This window comes from Amblyomma mixtum, chromosome 9 (assembly GCF_055824585.1).
Source record: "Amblyomma mixtum isolate Tamu chromosome 9, ASM5582458v1, whole genome shotgun sequence".
Lineage (NCBI taxonomy): Eukaryota > Metazoa > Arthropoda > Arachnida > Ixodida > Ixodidae > Amblyomma > Amblyomma mixtum.
Window position 1 is genome coordinate 46,242,954 of NC_143020.1, and position 15,767 is coordinate 46,258,720.

Here is a 15,767-nt window from a genome sequence, read left to right on the forward strand (position 1 = left end):
ATTACGGCGCATGGGCAGTGAGGCGCATTGCAGACACCTGGGGCTCGGCTGCGGCCGTTTCTCGCCCCGATATTTAATCTTTTTGATGCAACAAATCAAGGGGTCCAGCGTCTGGCCTCTTCGCTCCCCACACTGAGATCATCTCAGACGTCCCCAGACGGTTTCCTGGGTGCTGTTATCACAAAAGCCGTTGCCTCTCTAGAAGCGATCCTGGAGGATCCGAGCATGCCTGAGGCCGACATCCAGAACTACTTGGTCATCGTCTGTGCAATGCATGGGCACCTCCTATTATTAGATGAAAGCATCTTTGAGAGGATTCCCTATGAGGACTTTGACACCGAGAAGTCCTGAGCGTTTGAATATGGCCGAAATATCAGTATAGTGAAGAGTTGTGTTGCGTTCGCGATCCAACCAACTACACAAGCCGTGCTTGCCGCAGTTTCACGGCCTACCGGTGAACACTTGTGAGCCTACTAATTGAGTTCCGCAAAGCCTTCGATTTCCTGCGGTCAAGAGACTACCGAAAGCAGCGTCACCTGAAGACCTGGGAAGTGGGAAAGAAATTGGTCTTCAAACGGAGCTGTGCATGAAAATCACGAATTCGAGCAAGCCATCGGCGTATCGCCATGATGTCGTCTTGATGCACGACAGCAGTAACGAGATGTGCACACGAACTGCCCTTGAGAAATAACGCCCTTTTCTAGACCTCGACGATACTTAAGAACTGCAACACATATGGCAAGGAAGAGAACCATGCCTACAGAAGCCTTCACAAGTTCACCGTGTCAGCGCCCTCGAAGTCCCTTACCAATTATAATCTTGCATGTCGCGAGAACCTCTCCGTAACCTGCAAGGGCTATAATACCGAATCGAGCGTTCTCATGTTTTTACTTGAAATTATTCTAGAGAAAACGCTTAATGGTTCAATAATGGCTGCGTTTGGGCGAGTTGGTTAGACATGTTAAACCTGGAAAGCGCATAAAAACAACGGACAACAGAAAGAGACAGACACACGAGCGCTTCGTGTGTCTGTCTCTTTCTGTTGTCCGTTGTTTTTATGCGCTTTCCAGGTTTAACACGCTTAATGGCCCAACACGAACTACAGCTGGGACACGAACAGTTCGGTCGTCAATTTGACTTGACCATTCTCTTCACAAGACGACGCCTACAACACCTTCACATGCATTTCTAACGTCAAGCTAGAATTTCCAGTGGTTCGTGTGCCAGGCTGGGATATTTCTCCGAAGAAACGCAGGCGCACTAAGCCAGCTCCGAGACAAATGCAATACGCCCAAGAGGGTCCCAGAAGCTCCGAATTATCGCCGCCTACTTGCGCATCCATGGCCTTGCGTGTAGCCAGCAACTAGTCGGCGAGCTGAAACATTTCTTCATCCACAGATTTCTCGTTCCCGCGAAAAGCTGACAGCTTTTCTGACATTTCGAAAGCTATCCGCGCCTTTCTGATGGTGAGGTAATGCGCCAAACAGCGAGTCGCTTGTGCGTGCTGCTGAGGTCATGATTATTTATGCCGGACACACCACAACGCTTACGTGACACCTAAACAGCTCCGCGGCCGGCTACAAAGCCACCCAAGACAGAAATGCTGGTAGCATTACTACTATCTCACCATTTCCAGGTCCTGCTAACGTCGACTATGCCCACCATGCGCTTGACATCCTGTAAAAGCACGGCGTATCTCCTCTACATGATCAGGAACCCCAATTCATCGACGTTCCGAACTTTGGTCATAGAGCAAAGCCAAAATGGTGTGAGGAGGAACAAATAGGACGGGTGGAGATGACGGCAACTCGTCGCCCTCTAAATCACTCCGACATGAGAGTGCACGAACAGTTGACGCCATGATCGATAAAGGTGAACTATCCGCCCGAGGACATGACGACACAACAGGTAGTGCCGTGTTTCATTTTGTGCGTTGAGGACTAGGAAGAGTCACCATCACGGCTGAGTGACTCTTCGCTATGAATGGCTCTTTGCCGGCAGGTCAACACCACCGCCTACTCCAAGAGGAGGAAGAGCTTCGTACACCTCTGCTCTGGGAGCATAACAGTGAAACAAAACCAGCAGCCTTCTACCATCAGCTTTGATGCACATGCACAAAACTCATGACGCAAACTACTGAGATTGAGAAAGTATGCGTTGCCTCGAACAGGACAAGTACATGTGGCGATAGAACAAGCAAATCGAACCCAGAAATAATCAAGAACCGCGAGGCCCTCCCCAACTATAGTCGGCTTATATGCCGTGCATGACTCGCAGCTGGCGGTCCGCAATGGTTTCCAGTTATCCGCTGCTACCGAGAGAACCGCCAAAACTGGCACAAAATGAAGAGCTTCTATGCTTCTGCCGTGCAGCCTTCTACGAGATTATGCTACCGCTGGGCCTCCACGCCCTAGCAATGTGGGTTGTCATTTACTACTCGCCCTATAGCGGACATGCGACCAGAGCAGGCACGAGTCCAAGGATTCCAGCAACATCCTCTAGGCAAGGTAATTCTGGAGTACTGCTCAACCAACACCATGCGCCTGCGGCATAATGGTGTTCGTTCCACCAGCATTTTGCTAGCTTTGAAGGACGTTAAATATCAAGAAATGTCGCCTTGTCTCCAGCTAGCCGGAATACGCACGCGCTCGATCCAATTTGCTCCAAGGAGCTGCAAAGGCTCCACGGCCGATTTCGTTTCTTTCGTGTTCTGCAATCCCTTCTTCAGTTTTCCGGCAAGAATTGTTTGTTTGAGCAATTTCTGCCCAGTCACGTACGTCGAAGAGGGTCAGCGACTGCTTCTGAGTACAGCGTCTTGCGGGAAAAATATTTAGGCTCCATTTATTGAAAACTGAAAGAAAATTGGATTGAAGCAAAGGACAGCGTTCCTTAGCATGATCTGATTTAACAAGCGGCTATTTTTCCTTTCCAGCGGGGAGAAACATCTTCTGAAGCAGTCTTCTGCAAGTTCCGCTCACGCTCGTGGCGCGGTAGCGAGAAGGGTCCTTCATCGCGTTCCGAGTCATGAAACGCTTCAATGACATTGACCGAGTGGAGAGGAGGGAACGCGAAGGGCTTCTTGATGAAGAAGACATTGAGCCCACGGTTACCGTCGCTCGCTGCTTCTGTCCGCTCTAACCAGCGGGTCGTTGCAATGGTTCGTCCGCCTCACATATGCAAATGACTCTCCGGAAGGTCGCTGTAGTGAACGCAGACACTTATCCAGACAAGCTCAGTAGCGATCACCCTTTCATCGAGCCATCTCTCTTTGAGAAACGAGCGATTACATTCGGAACATGCGCAACCTCCGCTCACGTCGACAAGCCGATCCCTATTTATATGATTAGTTGTATTCTCAACGCTTTCGCTACAAGTGCTACTAAATGACCGAACATCTTTAAACCATTCGTTTCCTAAATTCAGCACACGCTGAAGCCATTCTGGGTTCATTCATCCCCTTCGTCACTGCGCATGTCGAACTTGAAACCGCAGTCACCGCTCAATAAGCAAGTGCGTAAAAATTGAGGCGCTCTTGTCTGCGATAAAAGCCGGGAACAAAATACTTGCCTGCATGATAGTTGGCCTGAAAGGAAAGAAGCAAGCCTTAAGTGTAGCCTTCAACAACTGTGCGTGTTTCTAGAGGCAGAGCTGCAACTTCGTGTTCCACGTAGTGAAAGCAGTTAGTAAAGGATTAAGGAAGTCATCTCAGTGTCTTATGTGGGAGTCAGAGCAAACTGTTTAGAATGTGAAATAGTTTTAAAGTGCTGGTGGCAATGAAAAAATATTTTGGCGACATAAAATAACGTCGGGGTCCCTGCTGGGGGTAAAAATGCTCTTGGCGAGTTGAAAGGGACCAAGAATATTCCCAACTCAGTGTCTTGATTGACCGTATTTATACGTAGGTATGAGTAGAATAAAAAAAAGCATAATGCAGTGTATTTCGTTTTTTTTTTTTTTTGGGGGGGGGGGAAGGGGCAATAACTAAGTAACCCACGTAATGTAATACCGGATGCGTCCGATAGTGGCAGATCAAAGATGGCAAGCCTAACGGTGAAAAATCCTCCATTTACCATAGCTTGCGCCGTCTACATTCAAACTAATACGGCAGTCAGTGAAGCATATAATTTGCGGCGAGTTTTTAGAACAACTGCCCAAACTGACAGAAAATGTACCGTTTGTGATAATCAGAAACAGTCATTAGTACGTCGAACATGCCTGCTTCTCGACAATCGGGGTGCGATAGTAAGTGCATTGTGTTTCTTTTGTTGCATTTTTTCATTTACTTGTTCGCTCACATAAGAAGTTTCTGTTCCGTATTTTTACGGCTTAAGGCGCAGTAAAACCAATACCACAAAAAATAATGGCAGCAATACTTAAAAAAAATAATATTTGAGTTGTTTTCTAATCCTTCCTTGCGAGACAGCAACACCAAGCGGCCAAGGTTTCCGACCGCTGCTGTTTAATTTCTGACGACAGCCGAGGCACGCAGTCACACCGAAAGATTTGAACATTAACTTACGCCATATCTAGCTTTAGACGTAAGTCACTTTCATCACCAGGCTGACTACGTCCACTGCAGTACAATGTCCTCTTTCAGTAACTCTACAATTAATCTTATGCTGCGCCAGCAGCGAGGTCACCTTTTCCAACCCGGCGTGGCGGTTTAGTGGTCAGGGCGCTCGTCTGATGAGCCGGAGCACCCGGGTTCGAATCCAACCCGGCGGCCGCGTTTCGAGGGAGACAAAACGCAAAAGGCGCCCTTGTGCTGTGCGATGTCAGTGCACGTTAAAGGCCTCCAGATAGTCGAAATTATTCCCGAATACTTACCTACGGCACCTCTTTGTTGTTTTACTCCCACCATCCTTCCTTCCCTCACGGTGCGTTTAAAGTGTACGCAGATAAATGACATCGTTACTACGCCATTTCCTTTCCCGAAAAACAATTTTTTTCTCTTATCCTTGCAAACTTAAAACCTCATCCGCCCACCTCACATTCTGCTGCCATTTCCTGAGCTTGGGTGCTCTTCGAATGTATTCTGTTAACCTGGCGGGCCATTGGTTATCTTGTTTTCGAATTACTTCCTCTGCCGATGCTCATTTATTCTCATTTTCACTTACGATCTCTTTAACTCATGTTTCCACCTGAAACTATTGCTGTCTCTTAAAGATACACTGGTCATTTTCCTTTGCACATTATGTTCCGCTGTCGTGAACGGAATTTGCGCATTCGCAACAGCCACTATATTTTCACCACCAAGGTTAGTGCTGGCAAGGCGCAGAAGTTAAGTACTTTTTTTCATGGAGGCCATTGGGAGGCTGCTACACATGACAGCAGTGTGCTTGCAAATAGTACTGCGATCCATTATTATGCCCCTGTCACAAGGGCAATCGTCTATTGAAACATTTGATGCACATCCACAAGAACCGCAGTTACATGGTCTATTTTAATGCTCATTGAGCAGTGATGATGCGATCCTTGAGATTGCGCTAGAGGTAGCAGCGTTCAGTTAAGCACTTGAAGCTGCAAAAAAGCAAGGTGAATATTTAAATGCTGTTCTTATTGTGTGTTTGTTCGGAAAATTTATTCGAATACTTTACAGTTCCGAACAATACGCAGACAGCGATGGCAGACCCACGATGAGCAACGATGCCGTCTTCGTTTCGGAAGCATTCACACTTCGCCGGCGTAGGTGTCACATATAAGTGACTGAGTTTCAATATTTCGTAGCTATTACTCTTCCAGCGCTGAGGGATAAGGGGTAAAATCTTGGTCTCGGTGATCGGAAAGTGCGCCAGGAGGCAAAAACGGGTGAAACGAAGCGGCACACCGCACAGGAAGAACACTGGTTTGTTTTCATCTAACCACACGACATTCTGAGCAGCTGTCACTTTCACTATCTTATAAACGCTACTTTATTAACTGGATTGTGTACCTCAATATATTGTAATTAGGTCAGCATGATTTTTTGTTTTGTGCTCCACATTGTTTATTTAACGTTTAACTTTTGCGGGGCTGCTCTGAAGGGCCCTTGACATTTCAGTGGTCTTTTGTAGGGCCCTGCTGGATATATCCACACGGAGTTCAGCGGTCCTAAAAAACCACCGTGTGACACCGCTCAATTCCCACAGAGTTCGACTGGGATCGACTCAATAGGCATTGAAATAGCGCTCGCGACAGAGGTTATTGCCTGCCTTAAGAAGATGCATTCCTTGACAATTTCCAATACTTCGTAGCCTATTGTCAGCTCATGTGCTTTTCAGATGCTACTGAAGAGTACTTTAGTTTTCTGCACACTCAATGCCATCTACCAGTGTACCGCGTTGCATACGGCCGGAAAAGAAGCCGTCACGCGCTGCTACCAGCGCAACTGCAGGTTAGACCCACCGATGCGGTTCCTTTTTAAAAAATTGCTCCGCAGCAACACCAAAATTTCGTTTTTCAATTTGTTTGATTTGGGAAAGTATTTTGATGGCTTGTCAATTCGCTTATTTTCGTTTTTTTTTTCATTTTCCTTTACCCAGAAGGCGTTTTTTCACCTCAATGCGGCTGTTTCCGCAGAAATGGGGGACATCCGCAACAAGAAAACAACAATGCAGTGTAGTATGATGGATAATTGGGCGAGTTGGTAAATGAGCATATAAGAATCATATAAGGTCGATCAAGGTCCGGCACAAACCGACTATCACCCGTTTTCGCGTTTCCATCCCGTATGCACAATGTAAGGGCAGTTCTCAACTTTAACGCAAACAGTGCTTTTACAAAATTTCAAAAACACTGCTAAAAGTCTTAAATTTTTTTTCCCGTGAAGCGCTTTTGTTCTGAACCAAAATGGTGTCATCTACAGTTTATATTTTAGCTGTATGACAGGGCACCTCAGTACTTGTCTAGTAGCGAGATTAATTTTTGCTGTCGAATGTTTTATAAAAATACTTAGCTTATGGCATTTATTTACATCTCGAACAATTATATTTGGAGAAAAATATTTTTTCTTCAACAGAAGGTCTCTAGACTTTTATCTAGTCTCGTCATGAATCGAAACTGTCATAAATTAGCGCTTTTTTCCACTCTGTTCAAAGGAAGAAAACAGCCGTTCCTGATAACAAGGCGCCAGGTCAAAGCCAACGGCTGATATGCCAGCGGACCTGTTGCCGGCGGCTGTTATCACTGCCCGTCAAGAGCGATGGGCGGGTAGGGACCTGCTGTTTTATCGTGTTATCGGTAAAAGCTCAGAGTTCTGCGTACATCATACACGCACCATGTCCAAGCGTGATGCATCGTACGTGCTCGTTGGATTCTCGAAGGAAATCGACTTTAGGCCACTGAGATTTGTCGAGCCTGTGCCTGAAAACAGGATCTGCAGCGTATGCAGGTACGTGCCCAAGACGACGTACTTTCTACCGTGTTGCCACGTCCTCTGCGAGCCGTGCTACACTGAATGCAAGGCGAGAGGAGAAGTTTGCGTGTTGGACGGTCAAGCATGCCCGGAGGATGAAGTGGAGTGCCGAACTCTCTCTCCAGAAAAGATCATCGGAAAGCAGGTAAACAACTCGCAATGCAAGACATTGTCATTAAGACACCACAGGAGCTAAGTTGCATAGCACACCTGGCGGAGAAACATTGCATAGAAGTTAGACTGCTTGTACCTCAAGAATACGCGTCCACAGTTAACAAAAACCATTTCCACACATGACTGCGTGCGGAGGCAATGGCTACGTTTCGTTGAGTAGGAAATGTCACCAACGGCAGTACCAACGGTGTGTACTGAATAATTTGCTTTTGTCAGATTAAAATTGACATTTCCAGCGCTAGCTCAGATCCTGTTACCCTACAAATAGACGCGAAAAAGTTCCAGCTATTGTAACTTTTGGTTTTAATTGCAGCGCTTTTTTATCATATCCACTTCTTAAAGAGTCTTGTTTAGGCCGACGCCATGCACTGTGATTGGTTGCTTATTGCTACCATGGGAAAGTTGTCTAGCTATGCTAGCTGAAAAACAGACTACACTTTTCGCGAGAAATTGTAAACGCTGTGGAACGGCTCACTCGGGCTATTTTACTACGTACGAGAGCGATTTTTTCATTCCAACTTCAGGCACTCTCCCAAAAGCCGCAGCTTTTGGGCTTCCTCTAACTTTTCTTGACACTAGTAGGAGGGGCCCTCCTCACTTAGGTGATCATCCCTCGGAACGCCTTCAAACCTCTATCCACCTCATTACTAGCCAGCTCTTAATTCCTCAGCGCAAATGTCACAAAGGTGCCTCGAATTTTTCAGTGCACCCAACGAATTCCCTCAATCATTGGGCTCTTTGCCTCTTTTCCGAGCGACTATAAGAGTATATTGGAAGTTTATATGTTTAAGAATCAATGTGAACAATATTGCCGCGAATGCTTGTAGTGTTTGCTTGTTCATTCTTAAAAACTTCCGGCAAGCCGCTTTATCACTTCGTGATTCAAGAAGCGAACAAATTTATCTCATTGTTCGCATCCAGGTGGAACCGCTTCTACGTTGTTCCAGAATGTTCTAGTGACTTTAAACGCTATACCTTGAAAGTTCGCTATACTCTTTAAATTCAATACGCCCGAGAGCGGCGGGTATTCTGTTTGACGACCGCCGAGCCATCCAGTTGCTATGCCGCGGCCGAGTAATTGGGTTCTTTTGAGTTGGGCGCAAGTCAGCCCAAATAAAGTTTCGTATGGAAGCAATTCTCGCTGTTCTCTGCTCACCGGACTGCAGTCACCACTACGTGACATGTGGTGGAGGTGCTGACCTGCTATCCTACGGCGTCCCATCACTAAGGCGTCCCATAGCCTCAGTTGCTTTGGGACGTTAAACCCCAATAAACCAAACCAAACCATTTAAATGGGAAGCGCTGCAAGTGGAAGCCTTCAAGGAACTTCAGCATCGTTTACAGTCCCCACTGATCCCCGCCCAGTTTGATGAAACCACGGAGACTGAAATTCAATGCCGCAAGCAGCGTGGGCCTAGGCGCACTCCTCATGCAGAAAACTGACAGTCTGGAGGAGGTTATCGCATACACTAGCCGCTCCGTGTTGAAGGCCGTGGTTCTTACGCTCTGAGATCTCGTAAGCTGTGTCAAGCCAGCAAGCCGACAGGTGTGCAAGAATTTGAATACAGCTGTCGCTTCTGTGTGCATGACGCTTCGCTCATTTTCATTTATTTTCTTTGACGAAAAGACTAGGATTTATTGGTCGCTTTTTAGATCGAGTCTCAATGACTCGTTTGACTCCTAATTATTCAAACGATTTCGTAGCAGCATTGCAAAATTATTGTTGTAACCTCCAGCTACGTTGAAGTGTGATCTGTGCTTCATTCTGTGTATTATGTTCATTTAATGTAAAATTATTTACGCTGCTCTGTGATTTCTTTTTTGTTTGCTGAAAAGCACCTTCTGGTTGTGCCAGTGTATTGGGCTGCAGCGTTACTGAATAAAATAAATGCGTTGAACTTAAAGGGCGCTGAAGACAATTTAAGGTCGGCCTGTATTACCTTGTTTTAATGGAAAAGAAGAATGCCACCGAGAAGTGAAGGTGTGCAAGCTGGAAGCTTTTAAGAAAGTTAAATAAATGCTGGTTTTGGCAACACCGCAAGTTTCTGCGAGCAAACGAGGTTGGCGTCGACTCAGTTTTTCCCCACAGACACCTAAGGCGGGGCTTCATCGCCACCTCCTTCAAGCAGTGATCATGGCGTCCTTTATATTCTTCAATGCATAAATTAAAATCGAGCGCCGCGATAATAATGTTTTTTTTGTCAAAATCAGTTTACTCAGGAACGAATTTGACTTTTCCTTCCAAATAAACATCAGAAGCCTGAAAGCAGCTTGCAGTTACTGTTCATCAATCTCAAAATTTGGATACAAACCTCCTCAGTGTATGTTATTACCTAAATTGTCGGTTTTACATACTGTAAGGACGGAGAAGACGTTTAAACGTTCTGTGTGTACGAAAGAGACGCATGATCTCCGCTTTCTAGAGCTGGGCTCTGAAAGTGGCTCGCAGGTTACCCCTTCTGCGGCGAAGTTGCTAACTTAATCAAGTAGTATGAGCAAGCCAGAACAATCCTGATAATGAGAGAATCAATGGCCCAAGAACTGAGGACTGGGAAGCGGCGCTGTTCAGCTCACACCCCGAAGAGCTATGCCTAGTGAGCCCAATAGCGGCGGCAGAAGCCAGTGAACTCATGGACTGAGGCCCGCCCAAAAACCTGAATTTATTATGTTCATTAAATATTTTTCACACACACAAACATGCATTGCCACAGCACCTCAGCACCTCTGACCGGACCGCGTCCACCATGAAGGCTTATTATCTTAATTGACCACCACTCTCTCTGCTGGCTGTTCAACCTTAGTGATCCCTGTTGCCGTCTCGAGCGCTGCGGCCTTCGGCTCCAAGTGTCCACCGTCACGTTTTTGTACAAAAGTGATCGAGGACACGCCGACGCCGACTGTCTTCCGCGGCTTCCATTTGCCAACACTGAGCGGGGCGGCAACAATTTTAAGAATTAAATTTTACTCCTCGCTACCGGATTCCCGGACATTCAGTTCTTTCAAACTGCACACCAAAAGGATATGGGTGTTAAGCCCCTCTTCACCACCATACATGACCATGGGGATACTGGCCATTTTTCTGTATGCAACAGTCTCCTGTGGATAAAGAAGTAACCCCCTGTGGCCGCACGATTCCTACTCGTGGTTCCACACAGCCTTTTCCCGTCGGATTTACGCGTCCTGTACGAGGACCCCACATGTGGTTATGCCAGGTATATTTGAACACACCGCCGTGCACAAGAACGTTTATACTGGCCACGACTGAAAGAGACGACTGAAAGGTACGTGACCAGTTGTACGAAGTATAAGCGCCATAAATGCCATGTGACCGCTTTAACTTGTTTGCCTGCAGCCGGTAATCAAGCCTCCCCGCACTCCGTTTGAACAAGCCAGCATAGATATGATGTGTCTGTTTCCGAAATCTTCCGATGACAATTGTTGGATCATCGTCGGTGGCGATCATCTTACACGTTATCTTAAACAGCAGCCCTCCGATCGTACACTGCGTACGTTTCGCTGTTTCTATTCCGCAATGTCATTCTACTCCAGAAACCACAGCTAGTTAAAATGAGTGACCGAGGCCCTCAGTCATTTGCGGATCTCTTGGAGGCACTCTTGCGTCTTACGGTAGCCGTCCCATCGCCCACTGCATACCATGTTTCGCCGTTTCTATTCCGCAACGTTATTTTAATCCATGAACCACAGCGAGTTATGAGTGACAGAGGCCCTCAGTCAACTGCGGGTCTCGTGGAGGCGCTGTTGGGTCCGTGCACAACTTTCCGGCAATCGAAGCATTATCACCCACAAACGAAGAGCTTGACTGAGCGCATGAAGGACCTCCAACCAACGTGTTTTTGATGCATGTGTCCTCGGATCAGAAGAATTGGGATAACATACTGCCTGCTATCACCTAGGCTTTCAACAGTGCGACCCATGAGCCTGCGGGTTATAGCCCTTTTGATCTTCTGTACGCTCGGCCACCGCGCTGCACTCTGGAAACCATCTTGCCTTTTTCCGCCCATGACGACTCCTGCATAGCAGAGACCCTCCGCCTTGTCGAGGAAGCGCGGCGTATTCCTCGCCTGCAGACAATATCTTCGCAAGAACGCTTTAGGGCACGTAACGATGAGCGCCCTTGGCACGTCACCTACGCTCCGGGCGATGTGGTCTGACGTTGGCGACCACTCAGGCGGCGCGAGATTTACCGAAAACGGTTCGCGCACTACGGAGGGCCTTGCTCGTGAATATTCATCTCAGTGACGTGACCTACGAGATTGAACATCTCATCACAACTGGTTACAGAAGAGAACTGAATTTTCGAAAGGGGCGCCGTTGAAGCTTTGACACCCTTGCGTGACTCATAACTTGCCTATGTGCTTTGGCAACGCATGGGGAAGTGTAACGCACGCGAAGACTTTGAAGCGCTATCTGCGTATGGAAGATAAAGACAATCTTGGCTCCCTCACGTTTCGCTCTCAAGTGACTCGCAGCTGGCACAGGACCTCTGACTGGACCTCGTACGTCGTGAAGGCTTGAGGTCCTAACGATATATTTAGATCAGAAGCTTTCAGACGAGCACCGCTTAGCGACAGAAATGAACGCGCCATTCTTAAACCACTAGCGGACTTTGGTGACTCAGTTATGCATCTGAGCCAGTGGATGCGCATCCTGGGCACTTCTATCCCCAATAGAACGTGAAAATTTAAGTGTAGGCATATTGAAAGATAGGCGGCAGCTTTTCAAAAGCGTTATTACCACGCGAATGTAATTTCACCGATGCTTCATTTTTATCCTCAGAAAGATGATTTTCAGTATAGAAATTCTGCTTCAGGAGGGAGAGCATCGCCGACTTTCGAATAAGCGACTAGTGTTGAAGTTTTAAGTCCTCAAACACTTGCAGGTAGCATTGTGTAATGTCACTTTTTTAATTAACAAATATATAATATATAATTTTGCCCCCTGGCATTTTGGAACTTGAGGTGAGTGGGCGCGGAAATATGGATCGCCTAAAGGCCGGGACGGCGAGTAGCCTGTCCAGAGTTACCTTCACCGTACACGCGTTAACGCATCCACTCTGGGTAACGCCTCTCGTCTCGGCTGATAAAAAGTGGCACCCTGCATCAATGTACAGTCTTTGCCAAAAGTAACCAGGCTGCATGGTTTGCTTCTAGCTTGTATAGTGGAGCCCTTGCGGCTTTCCTAAAACTCAAAAGGTGTTGGAAGGTAAGAAGACCCCCCCTCCTTACCTTTAATGACCATTTCAGCTTCAGGAGATCTGTAAGGGCTCCACTCTAAGAGCTAGAAGCAAACCATGCAGCCTGGTTACTTTGGACAAAGACTGTACGCTGGGCATGAAATGTGCTTATGCTATTGTGCTTATGCTATGTTGTTTCCGCCGCAGCCAAGGGGGGCGCGGCCCCGTCAGACATGTCTATTGCCTTTTGTCGCGTCCCCCAAGGCATTTCTGTAACGGAATGTCTTAAGGAAAGAAAGAAAGAAAGAAAGAGAGAAAGAAGGAAATGAAGAAAGAAGGAAAGAAAGAAAGAAAGAAAGGAAGGAAGGAAGAAAGAAAGAAAGGAAGAAAGAAAGGAAGAAAGAAAGAAAGAAGGAAAGAAAGAAAGGAAGAAAGAGAAAGAAAGAAAACAGGATGTATGGGCTGCCCCGGCCTGCGGCAGTGTCGAATGTCACGGGCTGCAGTTGTCGTTTTGTGCCCCTCCTTCTTGTCCTTGGCGCCCTGGCGCCGTCTCCTGACAGGTCATATCTCAAGGTCCAGACTGCCTGCAGTCTGAGGAGATCGGCAGACACTATTCCATTCAACGTTGGTGTTCTAGACAGTCTTATTCATCATGAGAGCCATCCTACTCCACGAGAGCCCTGCTACGAGCTGTACTTAAATCGTAAGATCAGAGAATGTAGAATTTATTGTGCAAAGCACTACATAGAGCAAAACAATTTGGCTGGCTGGTTGGCAATAATCGACTGATCGCACTTCTTAAAAGTGTGATACGTATGCTAGTTTCATTGCCATATATTTCCCGCCCATCGTTTTTTGAGTTAGATATACATATATACGTTTTCCGCAGTTGCTGCACTTAATGGGGAGTCAACAAGTACATCGGAGAAAGAGGTGACCTTTCGATATTGTGCTTTTTATTTTTAATTTTGTCAACGTGAGCACGGTAGTAGGAGCCTAATGTGACGTAATTTATAAGCGTGTAAAACTTTTCGTCAGGAAAGTTTTTGGGCGAATCGTGTTTCTTATGAGTGCTTTGAACGCGTGGGACGGATATATCGAAGGAGCTTGAATGCGCTGGAATATATCATGTATGATGATGGTTTCCAGGTAAGCGATTCATATCACAATTAGAGCCGCACATTTCGTGCTGTTGAATGTACTCATACCGCATCTTCTTGTTAAGGCAGCAGATAGTCCATTTAAGCTTGATTAAGTGGTGTTATTTCATTTTTCAGGTCAGTTGCTGGAACAGACAGAAGAAGTCAACGACGTTTCCACGATACTGAAGCACTTCCATACGAACTGTGCGCACCACTCCACGCGCTGCCCGAAGTGTGCGGCCAATGTTCTTCGAAGAGACCTAGTTGCACACCTGAAATCACGGTGCGGTGAACTAGTTTTGCTTCAAAGCTATTCGGGGGCTGGCAATGCAACTCTGGGGAGGGAACAAGACCTCATCAAGATTTCACTATGGGACATCAGGGACGGTTTGCAGACGATGTCAAAAGAGTGCGTTTCTCAAAGAACAAGTGTAGCTCAGGTCAGCGCAGCTCATCAGCGTAGTCTCATGCATAACTCCCATGATGAAGACGCACTAGAAGAAATAAAGAAAGGCGCCGAAAGAGCAATGAATGCTCTTAAAAGAAGCAACGAAATCCACATTAATCAAGAGGTTTACCCAGACGACCTGAGAGCTGTTCTTGAAGAAACCATCAAAACATTAAGAAAGGCATTTGTGGTGATGGTTAACTCCAACGAATATGAAACTAATCACCGACTGACAGAACGTACACAAAAGCTCTGTTATGATATCCTGTTCGAAGAAATTGATCTGAGATTATCCCGTCTCCGTCTTTCCCCAGGTCTGAGATGCGTTCTAATTTAGATTTTTTCCTAGCCACTGCAAAGGACATTTCATCTGAAAGAGAAGAGCAATATTATCCAGCTCACAACACAAATCATATACTCTTCAATGTACCTAAAAGGATAGTGTTATTTTGTAAATGTGAATCACTTTTCTTGGATGCTTACTTTCGAATCTTCTGCTAGAAGAGTGTTGTAATACTTATCTATTGGTTCTTCCTTGAGACCGAGAGAAGGTGATCAGGAATATAAAAAAAGTGGCAGCGGATACAATAAACGTGATATATTTATGCTTATAGTAACTATAGTTTCACTAGTGTGCTTTAGGTGCCAATAAATAGACCTTTTTCGATGAACAGGAAGTTAACAAATTACGAAGGTAGATGGCCCGGTAGACATAACAAATTTGGCGCGCACTTTGTACTCTCGTCCGTAGTTACTTCTTCAAAGAGTAAAAAAGGGCTAATGAGTGGCACAAATACAAAGAAATAAAAACACACTATTATTGGAAACACCTTGATTATTTGTTCATTCCATGGCTTATTAAGTATGAAATGCTTTTAGCCCCCGTTGTCGGCAGTGTGGTGACGTCACGCCGAGACCGAGAGCCATCATCCGGGCACTCAAATCCACTCATCCGGGCACTGAATTCCATTCATCCGGGCTCTGAAACGAGAACATCCGGGCACCGTACGAGACTTAACGAGATTTAACGAGACTCTCTAAGCCCTCCTATGCGACCGGCATGCAAGCGCCGGTTGGTCTCCAAAGGAGTCACAAAAAATAACTGCTGCCATTGCCTTCTCAATGTTTATCAAGATATCAATCGCTGTGCGTTTGATAATGCACGGAATTATTATTTCCGATGTCTAATAACGCGTGCAAAAAGCACATAAATACCACGATACACTTCGTTGTCGTACGTGATCTCTTAGGGGCTTCGCGCATCGAAGCAAAGCGGCGCAGGCGCACAGGGGCCCGGGGGAGAAGCGCTGCGTTCAAAGGGCAAGGCATCGCGCCGAACGGGTGGTGGCGTTCCTCCCTTCCATTACGGTGCGGTTCGGGTGTCCACCGAGATGACAGAGAATTACTGCGCCATTT

At 46.5% G+C, this 15,767-nt stretch overlaps 1 pseudogene across 1 annotated transcript; it reads left to right on the forward strand.

Annotated features, from left to right (window-relative positions):
* Positions 1 to 7,190: 7,190 nt before the first annotated feature.
* LOC149328888 (uncharacterized) lies at positions 7,191 to 15,178 on the forward strand (annotated as a pseudogene). The gene is made up of 2 exons (XR_016285505.1): positions 7,191 to 7,538; positions 14,039 to 15,178. The product of XR_016285505.1 is annotated as an uncharacterized LOC149328888 (transcript).
* Positions 15,179 to 15,767: the final 589 nt, after the last annotated feature.